Here is a 13,626-nt window from a genome sequence, read left to right as displayed (position 1 = left end):
TTTATTTTATATAGACAGTAAAATAACGCCAAGACACCGCGGACAAACGATAAGGAAAGATCACCTTCAACATAAGTAACTAGTTATTAAAGTCATTAATACAAAACCAAATAAAAAGTGCAAAAGATTAAAAATAAAAAGTATTATACTAAACACTTGTCTTCACCAAGTGATGTAAGAGACTTAGGCAAACATGGCCTTGATTGTCAAGAACTCTTACTATCAATCTTGGATCCCGAGACGACTCACACACTCTACGATGGACAATGGATGATGGTGGTGGATGATGGTGTTATGGTGGTGGTGGGTGGTGGATGAAGTGTGAGAGAGGTGGTGTGCCAAGGGATGAGAGAGAATGAAACCAAGCTCCTCTATTTATAGGCTGAACAGAAGGCTGGACACGGCCCCGTGTCCGTTGGACACGGCCCCGTGCCCGTCTGACATTCTCTCTCTTCATTAATTGTAATTGCGAATTACAATTAATGCGCCTGCTGTACTTTCACCACGCCCCCGTGCCTGCTGGACACGGCCCCGTGGTGGGCAATGGAAGCTTCTACTGGTTTGTCTTTTCTGCTGCTTCCTGGGCACGCCCCCGTGTTCGCTGGACACGGGGCGTGTTCAGACTCTGTTTCTTCTCCTTTGCCTTGGGAGGTGCCGTTGAGGGTCCAGGCAGTCTACTTTTGTTCCTTTTCTTGTATTTATGGTAGAATTAGTTGTCTTTTTGCTTCTTTTGTGATTTTGAGCTCATTTCATCCTGAAAATACAAAAGGAAGACAAAAACACTCTTTTTCCAACATTAGTACTTAAAAAGAGTTAGTTTTATGCCTTAATTGATGTGATTTATATGTTGCATTTTACACACATCAGTCGGTATTTCGAAAGTAAGCGAGGCAACCAAAAATTTTCATATGTTCATAATCAGGTTTTTCTTCATGTAAAATTTCAAATGGGGTTTTGTTGTTAATGGTTTTCAATGGGAGACGATTGATTATGTAGGCCGCTGTCATGACACACTCGCCCCAAAACTTCTTTGGCAGATTCGCCTCAAATCTAAGTGCTCGTGCAGTTTCGAGCAAATGTTTGTGCTTGCGTTCTACAACACCATTCTGTTGTGGTGTGTGTGGGCAAGTGGTCTCGAGAATTATGCCCTCTTCAGCATAAAAGTTACGCATTCGGTTTGAAACAAACTCTCCCCCGTTGTCACAATGGATTCTTTTAATCAATTTTCCAAATTGCGTTTTGACCATTTTGTGGAAAAACATCAGATGGTCACTCGCATCAAATTTGTGTTTTAGAAGGAAATCCAAATAGATCGACTATAGTCATCCACGATCGTTAAAAAATAGTTTGCTCTTGAAAGCGAGGGGGTTCTATACCTTCCCCAGAGATCACAATGCAACAATTCGAAACATTCTTTGCTTTTGATACAACTTATGGGAAAAGGCAACCGGGTGTGCTTGGCTTTAGCACACGAATCACAATCAACAGTATTAAAGGAAGCATTCTCGACAAAGTCAAAACAAGAAAGTTTACCGCTAGAAGCATGACCGAGTCTCTTATGCCATACTTCCACCGAAGCCGACATAGCCTTCCTTTCATGTCCCACCATCTTCATCCGGTATAAACCATGTTGACATTTACCCGTTCCGATCAGTTCTCTCGAATTCAAGTCTTGCATTATGAAGAAATCTGAAAAGAAAGTTATTGCACAATGAAGGTCTTGAGTCAGTCGACTAACCGACAATAGGTTGCAAGTAAAATCTGGGACGTATAGGACATCTCGGATTTCAGTCCTATTAGGTAAGGTGGATGGCCCTTTCCCTTTAACAGGTATAGAGTCTCCGTTTGGAATCTTCACTGGTAGTTCATGTGTTGTCTTTAAGTTGCCATGAAACAGATTGAGAAAGTGGGTTATATGCTCGGTGCATTCTGAATCGACAATCTAGTTGCCATCATCGTCCAATCTAGCCCCCATGTTTGCCATCAATTCGACTATCTTGTCATTACTGAACAAGCTGATGAATTGCTTGTATTGTTCACTACTCAATTCCTTTCTAAAATCACGTGCAATTTCCATTTTTTTATGTAGCCAAATCACGAGACCACGTGATGCGGGTTTCTTCAAATCTGCAGATGGCTTGTTCAAGAAGTGAAATTAGGAATTAGGGTTTCTTCAAATCTAGTTGTTCATTGATTTCTTTCTCTGCCAAAACGAAGGAGAAAGCAAATCCGATGGCCGGCAAGATGAATCCAACGTGTGGATGGTATGATATCGGCGATTCTACACTGACCGATGTCGATGTTCTGATATTGACCGTATCTTCTTCTTCTGTTCCGAAGAACACAAAATCAGCAGCAACGTACTTCTGCTTTGAGCGTAAGATGTCTTCTATTCTTGTTATGTGGGTTTTGAGTAGGATAGGGTTTAGGATCTATGCTCTGATACCATAAGAAATTGGTAATCAGTAATTTTTATTCAATTGGCATATGCCCTTTTTCTTCATTACAAGGAATCGAAGAAGACCCAACATATATATCGAAAATAAAATGGCTTAAAAGAAGCAGCCAATAAAAGCCATAAAACTATCCTAAAATAAAAGATACCAATAGTAAGAACCAGATATCGATCCATGGATGCGGGCGGAGTATGAGTACTAAATATTTGTCATTGATTTACCGGTAAAAAGATACGTGAATGAGTTTTTACTAAAGTTATCTAAAATTGTATTTAAGACATAATAGACTCCAAATATGAAAAATATATAATATCTTGTTTCGTAAACAACCTAAACATGTTATCTAAATTGGATATGTCACAAAAGCACTTGATCAACTTTCCAATTGCAAAACAATTAGTATCTTGGTTTGGAATCCTAACATGATAATTCTTCGGAAAGTTAACGCGATAAACACACGTTAACCACCTAAAATCATTCATTAGCGAGCTATTGATATACTTTCATGCGAATCTTTTAAAGATAAGTTAGTCATCCGTTAAGAGTTTTCTAACCTCACTTATCAAGGAAAGCAATACCGATGGTCACAATACAAACACCAAGATAAGCATAAAGTAGATCATATCACAAACTATTTCATTTTACAAGTCTTGAACACAAATCTACCAAGATAGTAATTTCAACCAAAACCACTAAACAAAGATCATAAACCGTGTCAAGAACTTGTAACAACACTATCTAACCTGTTAAAGCCCTTACATGTAGGAAAGCATTCTTGATCAAGAGAAAAATGCCCGAATAGTCCCTGTGGTTTGCCCTTTTTCACCTTTAGTCCCTAACTTTCTAAAATTACAGCTATAGTCCTCAAGTTTTACAATTTCGTTCCTGGATAGTTCCTGGCGCGGATGGAGGTTAGTTTTTGATGTTAAGTGGATGTGAAATGACGAAATTGGCCCTTACTTAAATAAAAATAATTAAAACAATAAACTAATTATGATATTAAAAAAAGTGAGCCCCACCTTTTTCCTTCCCCTACCCTAACCCCTCTCCACTTTCTCTCTTCCTCTTTGTCTGCAACAATTAAACCACCACCACCACCCTCTCTCCGACCACCACCCACCCCACCCCACCCCACCCCACCCCACCTCAGACTTCACCACCACCACTACCCACCCTCTCTCTGGCCACACCAACATGTTTTTCTATTCAATTAAATAAGATAGAATGTTTTTCCACACTTTTCTTTGGCTTAAATAAGATAGAATGTTTTTCCACACTTTTCTTGGGCCTCTTTACAGGGAAAAAAAGGACCATCCATTGACTTGAACCACAAGACAGTAAGATCTGTTGAAAAAGCTCAATGAAATCAAGCAGTTGACTACTTCAAATACGCGATATCATATGCCCGATCCCATGGGTTGTTCATTCCATGAAACATCTTCTTTGTTCAGTGAATGTATTGCCCAACAATAAAAGAAATGTGAAATATAATGCCAGAAAAATAAGGATAAAAAATGTTTATGCAATGAAACATTCAATTTAATAGGAACAGTGCTTTCGAAGTTAGGCAGACCTTCCTCCCACTGCTTCCAGAAAGTTCCTCCGACTTTAGCACAACACCTAAAACTTTAATTGGTGACAGACGAAATGAATCTAAAATATTAATTAAGCAGGTTTCATTATAAAATATCTACGAAATTTTTGAAATAAGTTATACATAAACCTAATTTATTCAGATTCAAATAGATTACGACAACTCAGTTTTACAAAAGGTGTAAAACTTACTTGAATGTTTAAATGTAGCAGAGGAAATTAGTTATTGAATGGAAAAACATGTGGGTGGTGGTCGGAGAGAGGGTGGATGATGGCAGTGAAGTCTGAGGTGGGGTTGGTGGTGGCCGAAGAGAGGGGGTGGTGGTGGTTTGATTGTTGCAGACAAAGGGGAAGAGAGAAGGGGAGAGGGGTTGGGGTTAGGGTGGGGTAGGAAAAAGGTGGGGCATTTTAGTAATTTCAAACATACTTAACACCAAAAACTAACCTCCATCCGCGCCAGGGACTATCCGGGAACAAAATTGTAAAAGTTGGGGACTGTAGCTGTAATTTTAGAAAGTTAGGGACTAAACGTGAAAAAAAGGCAAACCACAGGGACTATCGGAGCATTTTTCTCTTTATATTTTATAAAACCAATACCCATTTCTAGTTTCATGGTGTAAACCCATTAGTTTACAAACAAATGATTAATCAAGGAATTGTTAACAATCTTAACTAACCACTTATTCATCATCCAAGATAAACAAACATAATCAAGAATCCAACATCAATAAAACATTTACCATATGATCATGAGGATTCGAACATGAAAAATTTGCTAAAGTTTCATACAAATAAGATTACAAACAAGAGATTATTCATGAAACAAGTTTCTTAATAATATTACAACAATACATATACATATACATAAAAATAGACATCAGCTCAATGCTTGAAAATATGATCAAAACACATGTTAAGAACAAGAAATCAAACCATAAACAAGCAAGGATTTGATGGATTGGATAATGGTTAGGCTTCTTTGCAACTTGGAGGCTTGAATCCAAACAAAGCAGAATCCTTGCTGAGCCAAGAAATCGCCCAGAAGTTAGGAAAATTACCCAATGAAATGATCAGTAACGAATGCTCTGTTTTATAGAGATTTTTCATATCTGCACGGTCGTGCACTTTATGTGCACGCCCGTGCACGGATAATTGTCGGGTGACGTCATTGCTTCGCTGGGTCAGACAAGTGGACAATGGTCTAAGTCTCAGATGTGCACGGTCGTGCACATCATTGCATGGTAGTGCAGGGTCTTGAAACTCAGTTTCTTTAAGGTTCAGGTAGTGCACGGGAGTGCACTTGGTCGCACGATCGTGGGTCTCCGAGGAATCAGCTGCACTGGCTTATGCACTCCCCGTGCTTCCGGTGTCGTAGGTCATGCACGGTCGTGCAGTTGGGGCGCATGGCCGTGCATCAGCTGTAAGTTCAACAGTTTGTGTAGAATTCATCTGTAATGTCCTTAAATCGCCCCTTTTTTCCAACTTTATCTTTGGCACATGGTTTAAGACCTGAAAATGGAAAAGTACCTGATTAAGTACCTAAACAACAAAGTTTTAGTAAAAAAACGCATAAAACGGAAGTAAAATGGGGACTTTAACATATATAATTTAACGAATATCAAACCTCCCCACACTTGAACTTTGCTTGTCCTCAAGTAAACTTTAAACAAAGCAAGGAAATGAAGCTAAAAATTTACAAAGCTACTAATTTATTCGATGGTCAGTCGGTTTTCCAAAAAGTCAACATCAAAGATTTTAAACCAAACAAGCATATGCGAATATGGGCAAAGATAACCAAAAAGTAATGATTCCACTTCCGATCGACTTAGCATGCAAATCTTTACATTTCTCACAATGTTCACACACACTCGGTTTTATTTATGAATCATACAGTAATGTGTACGTTTAAAACACTCTATGTCAAGTCAATGAATCATGCAATGTCATAAGCTTGTCAAAAGATCTAATCTCCACCAACTACCATGCGAAAAAGCATAAATCAGGAGGTCTCTGAGGGTTGTAATGATAGGATATGGTTAAGGGTGTGGAATGGAAATTTAAAAGTGGCTAAACGGTTAAAACTCGGCGGTTATTTCTAACAAGCGTAAATGAATCAACAATTATTCATAAGTAACTCATATAAAGACGATTTTACCCTTTTCGAGCTAAAGAACAAATCTATACTATTCAGCGCTTAAAATTGCTCCAATTTAATCGTCTTTAATCTGTTTTTCGATTGCTATTTTCTGGTTTTTTTTTGTTTTTGAAAAAGTTGGTCAAAATAATAACTTTGACTGAGTTTTAACACAAATGTTTAAAAATAAAAAGGCTAAATTTGGTTAAGTAGGCTAAGTAGGTGAAATCGGAAAAACACGAAAAATAGGCTCAACATGGCGAACTAATGGAAGGATGGCGGGTACGGGATAGAAACAAAGAAAAAGGCTAACACAAGAAGGGTATCCTAAGTGCCTCTATCATATTCATGCCATTTTCACATATTCATTATCTTGAAAAGCATACTAATGACAAGTTCTAAATTACATGAAAATATCCGGCTCACTCGTATTCCGAACAAAAACAAGCATATTAAAAATTGAGTAAATTACAAGTTTTGTCCTTTGTCTTTATACCAAATTTCAGGCGGTATCCTTTGTCTTTAAAATTGACGAATTTTGTCCTTAATGTTCTAAAATCTTACACGGTTTGTCCTTTGACCCTAACCCAGTTAAATTTGCTTGTTAAATCAAGTCACATGGATCTCACATGAGGGCAAATTTGTCTTTTTCCTGCCCTCTACATTTCCCCCAAATTATAATAACCCAAACCTTAATTTAAATGAATACACCACCACCACACAATCCACAATCACCATCTAATTTCAGTGTTGTTGGCGAGTTAAGGAAGCAACGTTATTTGTAAAGAGGGTATTTTGTTTATGGTTTCTCTTCGAATTAGATATGTGGATCTGAACATAATTGAAACATACATACAGTTACTGAAGAACAAATTTATAGAAATAGAGGAGAAGAGTGAACTTGTTACCTGATCAGAGGTGACTACGACGGAGACGGTGGGATTGTGTGGAGTCCGGTGAGGACTTGACAGCGAAATCTCTATACCTAGATGGAATGTTCAGGTCGTTCGGTTCGGGTTGGGCTGGGCTGACTGTGGATGTGTATGGTTTTAACTGTTGGGCTCTATTTGTTTCACAATTTGCTATAACTGTAAGAGGCAACAATTATGGTTTGAAATTTTAATATTTTGTATTCTTTCATAGGCTCGTGTGTAGTATAATATTGTTGAAGGTGTTTGATTTAAGTTTGGGGTTGTGGTGGTGGTAGGTTGTGGTGGCAGGTGGGTGGTAAAAACGATGGTAGAAGGTGGTGCTTGTTAGTGTCAGTGGCAGGTGGTTGGTCAAATGTGGTGCTTGTTAGTGGCAATGGTAGATTGGTAGGTGGTGCTTGTTGGTGGCTTTCATGGAAGAAGTCATCTTCTTTAGAGAGAGAAAAATATATATAGAGAGAGAGAACGAGAAAGTGAGAGAGAGAGAGAGGTGAGAAATGGAGTTATATGTTTTTTTGTTTTTTAATTTATGTATTAAAAGGGTAAAAGGATAAATTTACCCTTATGTGGGGTCCAAGTGACTTGATTTAACAGTCAAATTTAACTGGGTTAGTGGCAAAGGACAAACTGTCTAAGATTTTGAAACATTAAGGACAAAATCCGTCAATTTTAAAGGCAAAGGACACCGCCTGAAATTTGGTATAAACATAAAGGATAAAACTTGTAATTTACTCTTAAAAATTTAAAGGCTCAAATATGCTTACGTATTTGAAGGAACGAGTATGAATGTAAAGACAAACATGCAAGTCTTTCTTTTTATTTGTCACGCCTTTTTCAAAATCAATTTAGTTTGTCGGTTTTGATCGAATCTAAAGCTTTCTAAAGAACACGATTGACCCTTTTTTGTATTTCTAAAGTTTTTTTATACATATATACAAAAACGAGGACAAACAAGGACAAACAAAGTTAAACCTCTAAACCCCTCCCCACACTTAAACTTCACATTGTCTCCCAATGTGAAACACATATTAGTTAAGCGATTATGAAGAGCTAAACTAAAGTGTGAAAAATGATAGAAGTACTCCCTTAGAGTTGAAGTAGACTTATATGAATGGACTTGAATATAAGTTTTCTCAACTCTGTGTGCGTCCTTATATACCTGCATAACACATCACTAAACAAAACATAAAACAATATTATTGATCAAATGATTAGATAACGAAAAACCATACCATTAGTTAAACAAAATCAAACACACTAATAAAATGTTTTAAAAACAAAGCCGAGGGTTTTTAAAGTAAACAAAGTCAAAATGTAAAACCTCAAAATAAAGTAAACTACTAAATAAAAACTAAGATAAGATAATGTTTATTATTTGCTTAAGGAAATGTTTCACCTATAGTTTATGTAGGTTGTGTAGAATCGAGTTCATTGAATTGAACACCATAAAATATAATGTTTTGCTTAGGTAAAACAAGCAAGTGAAAGGACGAGACCATATACCTCAATGAAGTTTTAGTTGACAATGTTTCACTTATATCGGTCCATCAAATATGTAATAGTGAATGATATATAACGTTTTGTTATGACCCTTTTTAAACCTCTATTATCCGATCTATCCTACCTAATAAAAGACATACCTAGGGTGCCACATGTCCCTTTTCTAGCCACCATATGACACATGACATTTTCTTAAATCTATACATGACACATGGCATTACTAGCTTCCTTTCACATACACATTCATCATAACACAAGGGAAAATGCGGACCCATCTAATTGAATTCGGGTCAAATACGCGGTGGTATATAATTGTTATAACCCGAAGACACCACACTTTTCTTATCGCATTAGGGTTTCATCTTCTCTAATACGCTTCTGCATCTAGATCTCAAATCGATGACAAGATTTCATCTTCTTCCCTAAGATTCATCGGTTTTCATCTCTCAATTTAGGGTTTCGACTATATATTTCTTATAATCCGAAGAACACACAACCTTCATTCGCATCTAGGGTTTCTGTTTCTTCCATCATACACCTCCTTCTCATCATCCCTAAATCTCATTCCTGAAAGATCATCAATACCAAGGTATGATTCAGTTTTCTATCTATTGATCATCTTTATTCTTGATTAGATCTCTTTTTTTTTTTTTTTTTGCACAACCTCCTCAACACTAATATGTCTTCTTCTTCAATCTCGCCACACCAAAGTCATGACAAGGTTTGTTTATTTTTTGAAAATCATAGCAAGTGATTTCTATGATTCAAGGTTTGTTTATTTTTTGCGATTCTTTGTTTTTTTACATCTTTTTTGTTTAATTATGTTCTGAAAACCTAGCTGCGATAGTCAGGAAGGTTTCTTTCATTGCAGATAGTCAATTTCTTTCATCACAGATAGTCAAGAAGGTTTATGGAGATGAAGATTGTTCGATTTCTGGGTTCCATCACAGGTAAATCCCGTGGGAGGTTAATCTACACCATTCAGTACGTTTCATTGCATATAATTGTTCATTCGGTGTGTAAAGATTGTTACCCGTATTTTTTAAATTTTGATAACTCTGTACCTAACCCAAATGATTTATTTTTTTCAAGAAAGAGTTGGTTTTTATTTGTATGATTATGTTGTAATGTTAATTTAATAGGATTACTAATGGAGCCCATGTGTGAATAGCTTTTTCGAGGAAGAGCACTTACGTGTGAATTTTGGTGAATTTTGATTGTTAGATTTGATAGTTCATGTCTATACATGCATATATAAGGCTTTGTACATATATTGTTAGTTTGGTTGACTAGACATATAAGATTGTTATTTCTTTTGGCTATGAAAAGTTTTAAAAAAATTCAGGTTTACCATCTTTTTTAAACATTTCCAAGCTTTAACCAAGCACACATCTTTAGATAAGTGAATTTGGCCTTTTCGGCTCTCAATCAACCCTCTTAATATATACCATGTTTACGAATATTTATATCTAAAGTTTTACAATAGATGGTCATTATATTGTGGATTATGTTCCATATTTAATGGATTAGATGCAAGTTGAATGTTGTGTGGAATGTATCAAATGCTGAGTTTATGTCTAAATTGTTTTATAAAAGAAGTTCCATTTTTATTATTATAACATAGTTTTGTCAAGTTTTTTAAAAAGATGTTATTCAACCCATCCCGACGTTTGACCTCTTAACCCAATCCAAAGATTTTGCTATGATTAGTTTGATGGATCTTGAAGTCTGTTCTTTGTAGGTCCTTTTTTTTGGAATCAAACACGAAAATAATGGATTGGAGATAAAGGATCCAGCTACAAAAGAAAGCTAGAAAAGCTGATATAAGGTGAGAATTTAATAAGGCAACCCACAAATAATAATAATAATAATAATAATAATAATAATAATAATAATAATAATAATAATAATAATAATAATTGTAGAACTAAGGAGAAAAATTTCATGATTGTATACTATATAACATGTAGGTTCACCAAAATGTTTGTGTATCTATATATATATATATTTGCAGCGCTTTCTGGCTGATTTTGTTAGGATGGCTGAATTTGAAAATGTAATGGAGTTGAAGGTCATGAACGATGATGGATTCGTGATGAATATGCATATTGGGGCTGAACATTCAGAGGGTTACAAGAGGTATGTTTTCTAAAGGATGGGAGAAGTACATGAAAGAAAGTGGTTTATAAATGGATACATATATGTATATAAATTATTTATACGTTTATGACTTATGTAATATGTAATTTAAACATATAATATAATGCTCTGTTTTGCAGATTACTATGATATATTGCAAAATAAATTATTGTTTTCTTAGATAATGCTAATCTGGACATTTTTCTGAAGTGTCTCTCATAGGCTTGACATCGATTACAGCTCCTTGAAAGCCCTAAGTCACACATTTCAATAAGGTATTTCTAAATTACCCTACATCCATTTATACTGATCGGTTAGGTTGGTGAAAGGATATTTAAAAAAAGTTGTATTGCTTTTTGAATGGATTGTCTTTGATCATAGTATGCACTTATTTTGTTATCAACTGGAACACAGCATGAAGAAGAAAAACTAATGTTCAGTTGTTTATTGCATCATATATTCCTTTATTCACCTGTTGGCCCCATTTTCTAAATTAATGAGTACATATAAATTTTATAAACTCATTTGAACTGATTTTTTTACATCTATCAATAAGATAATATTGAACTCAATCTCGAAGAGTTATTTTTTGTGCCACTAAGTTAGGGATGAGCACGGTACCCGTTCGGTATCGAAAAATGGAGAAAATTGGTACCGGTACCGAAGACCGGTTCGGTACCGGTGTTTTACCCGTAAATACCGGTACCGATACCGAAAAACGAGGAAAATGGATACCGGTACCTGTACCGAATATACACGGTACCAAATGCTCATCCCTACACTAAGTTGTTGTAGCATGCTCATAGCTGGAAGAATGGTTATTAAATAGTTTTTGATCCAAACTTACGTGTAAGAACACAAATATGTTTACTCGCATGATGCGACTCATTGTAGACTGATATAAACATTTTGAATCTTTTCTTACTCGGATATGGATAATGAAATGTAACGTTCAAACCGAAGTACAAGATTGGAAGTTCAACAGTTCTTTTGTTTTTTTGTGTTCAAAGTTCAAATACGGTTTGCAAGAGGGAGGATGTTGTATGCAAATCGTAAGTAGAGGTAAGCAAGCTTCTATTCCATTCATTATTTTCCTTTTCTACCATTATAAGATGCATATTGTTACTAGACAAGGCCACTTTTCTTTACTATGAACGGGTCGATTTTGTTTACATTTTATCTCGAAGGGGTAAAGTGGGTTGAAATTTGACATCTAATGTTGTATATAAACAAGGTTTTTATATTTTTGTAATTTGTATTTGTAGCTATAAACCTGCACGTTGTAAATGTAACATTAATATCTTATACATATATTTTATTATATTTTTTTCTTAATTTATGTGATTCATCATGACTCGAATTAAAAATACTATAAGTTTGGGGAAACTTAAATAGTTAATCCCACAAAAAGGTTTTGTTTTTTTATATAAAGTTTCGAGTGTTTTTTAAAAGGTTTTTTTTATATAAAGTTTCGAGTGTTATTGACGACTCTCATAACTCATATATCGTTTATACACTATGTTAAAGAACAAAGTGAATGTGTATGTGTTTTTTAAAAAGTTTTGTTTTTTATAGAAAGCCTCGAATGTTATTGACGACTCTCACGCATGTTTTTTTTTTTTTTTTTTTTTTGTGATGAATGAAATGCAGGGTGGTTCAGGGGTTGGAATAGGAAACTTTGGTGAGGTGGGACCATTGGATTAGCTTCTTTTGATACATCAAAGGTATATCGTTAATTAGTTCCCCGTCACCTATTTCCTTTGCTCGATAGCGGGGATTACAGATTTCAACTGAGTCAAGGTAATTAAGTTCTCATTACTAATTTTTTTTAATCTGTTTGTAGTATATGTTAGTAGTTAGTTTTAGTGTTAGTTAAATGGTAAAACTTATTTGGATTCTTCTTATTTCAATTCCTATTATACTGATGTTATTATATAATAATTGTAGTCATCTCTTATTTTGTTTTGTTTTCGTCAAACAATTCTTCAATTTGGGTTAACCGCAGTTTATATTAGCGAAAAAAGGTGCATTAGGGACGATATGGATCGCGCGCATCTGGATAGGTAATATATTTTTTTCCTTAATTTTTATTTGGTAATTATCGTATGTTCCTATATGTGGTGGTTGTCCGATTTATATTTACATGCTGGTAACATGGTCATTCAGCTGCATAATTGGTGGCAATTCAATGCTAGAAGATGCTAACATTAAGGATATGAAGGATGTGGAAGGTTTGATCCGTCTCCCAGTCAAAGATAACAACAGTCCACCAACCCAGAAAACAAATTGATGTGATGTCTGTTGAAACTAAAGCTCTTCTTGACCCGCTTAACGGTTTGCCCAAGTAAGAATAAATTTTATATTTAATCTGTTAACTAAATGGAATTTTTTGGGTGCGAATTGACACGCATATTTAGTATAATGTGCCCAAACATGTTTTAACATAATAAGTTGTTTTTCTTTCCGAATTGTGTTCTTAATGTTCAACTTTAGATTTCCATAATAAGTCCATGCGTATAGTTTGTTTATCAGTTTAAACGTAATTTTTTTTTTTTCAAAAAATAAAAACATATCATTTTCCAACCCCGCAAAATTCGCGGGAATTAGCACTAGTTTGTTAATATAGATAGAAACTGAAGATATGTAATGGAAAAAGGGATCTAAGAATAAAATGAGAAACAAAGCTTAAACTAACCAAAACTAGGTGGTGGTAGGGTGAGGTAAAAATGATTTACTTAATATTATATTTAATAGTTAATAAAAAGAAAACTGAAATAATTATGTAATCTACACTTACGGTCTTCTTCATATTTATGAAATAATTATGCAATCTATATTTATGGTCTTCTTCACATTTATGAAATAATTATGTAAT

General features: G+C 35.1%; 2 long non-coding RNA genes across 21 annotated transcripts; one reads left to right on the top strand and one right to left on the bottom strand.

The window, feature by feature from the left end:
• Positions 1-5,226: 5,226 nt before the first annotated feature.
• Positions 5,227-7,610, bottom strand: LOC118479905. The gene is made up of 2 exons (XR_004861451.1): positions 7,092-7,610; positions 5,227-5,558 (listed from the first exon to the last, which is right to left on the bottom strand). It is a non-coding gene; the product is annotated as an uncharacterized LOC118479905 (long non-coding RNA).
• A 1,329-nt stretch (positions 7,611-8,939) lies between these two features.
• On the top strand, positions 8,940-13,254 carry LOC110884243. Of its 20 annotated transcripts, XR_002561008.2 has the most exons (9): positions 8,942-9,201; positions 9,484-9,562; positions 10,354-10,440; positions 10,627-10,751; positions 10,962-11,026; positions 11,715-11,813; positions 12,402-12,551; positions 12,757-12,814; positions 12,918-13,254. It is a non-coding gene; the product is annotated as an uncharacterized LOC110884243 (long non-coding RNA). The 20 variants fall into 20 exon arrangements; XR_004861450.1 differs by having other exon boundaries at positions 8,940-9,201; positions 10,684-10,751; positions 10,892-11,813; XR_004861438.1 differs by having other exon boundaries at positions 8,940-9,201; positions 10,892-11,813.
• The last annotated feature ends 372 nt before the right edge of the window (positions 13,255-13,626 follow it).

This window comes from Helianthus annuus, chromosome 6 (genome assembly GCF_002127325.2).
Source record: "Helianthus annuus cultivar XRQ/B chromosome 6, HanXRQr2.0-SUNRISE, whole genome shotgun sequence".
Lineage (NCBI taxonomy): Eukaryota > Viridiplantae > Streptophyta > Magnoliopsida > Asterales > Asteraceae > Helianthus > Helianthus annuus.
This window is presented reverse-complemented; position numbering and strand designations above follow the sequence as displayed.